Source organism: Lygodium microphyllum, chromosome 7 (genome assembly GCF_053477565.2).
Source record: "Lygodium microphyllum isolate KBCC chromosome 7, Lygodium_microphyllum_v1.1.10, whole genome shotgun sequence".
NCBI lineage: Eukaryota > Viridiplantae > Streptophyta > Polypodiopsida > Schizaeales > Lygodiaceae > Lygodium > Lygodium microphyllum.
Genome location: NC_141141.1, coordinates 117,320,915 through 117,321,878, shown reverse-complemented (window position 1 = coordinate 117,321,878; position 964 = coordinate 117,320,915).

Sequence of the window (964 nt, the reverse complement as noted above, 5' to 3'; positions counted from 1 at the left end):
ACATACCTCTTAATGCTCAAAGCACACTATACCCCTAATGGAGCATCTTTTCCACCATAGATGTTGCATCAATGTGACCCTAACTTCCCATAGATGGACCTATCATCTTCTCATAGATAAATCCATCTATTTCGCCCTCTACACATTACTTGTACCATTTTGAGCCACCTACTATTTTCTTATTCTACAATCCAATTCATAGTAATCCAATCATTGGTCTCAAGTCAAGTCAAGCATTTGATGATAGTTATCAACATATAGATTTAGCATACACAACATGATTCTATACTTTAATTTTACAAACTTAGTACTAGTATAGTAATATGTGCTAAATACCATTCACAATGCTAAATAGGTATCTCCTAATTTTATCAAAGATTTGCATTATATGCAAAAATAGGTAGCAATAGTTAAAGAATTACCTTGGCATAAAGAGCTCTTTGCACATGTCAATTTGTTTCATACATGTTCCATTGTGTGCTAGTCATGGGTATACATAATTAAAAATAATCAAGTTATGGGTATACTGAGTTATGGGATGTTGTTTAGCTATGTGCATACATAATCCAAAATAATTGAGATCCAAAATTGTGGTTAGGCAAGGCGTCCAAGACAGGAGTACCTTTTATTGAAACAATATATGTTAGAGGATTATACCAATTGATTATCTTGTATCAATTCTAAAAAAGCTTCTTAGACCCACAAAATTGAAAACATTCAATTTAAATTTTCTTTACTAGAATATATTGAATGCAACCAACTAATGATTTCTCCCAATGGCAATACAAGAATACAATGTTGTGGTATTCCAATGGGATTCGCATGCTTCCCTATCTAGTGTAATCTATACTTCCTTTTTTTAATACAACTTTTGCAAGAAACTTGCTATGTCAAAAAGGGCACCACTAAGCTTCAACCTCTCCAATCACCTATTTCACCACTTGGAAACTGAACATTTTATTTC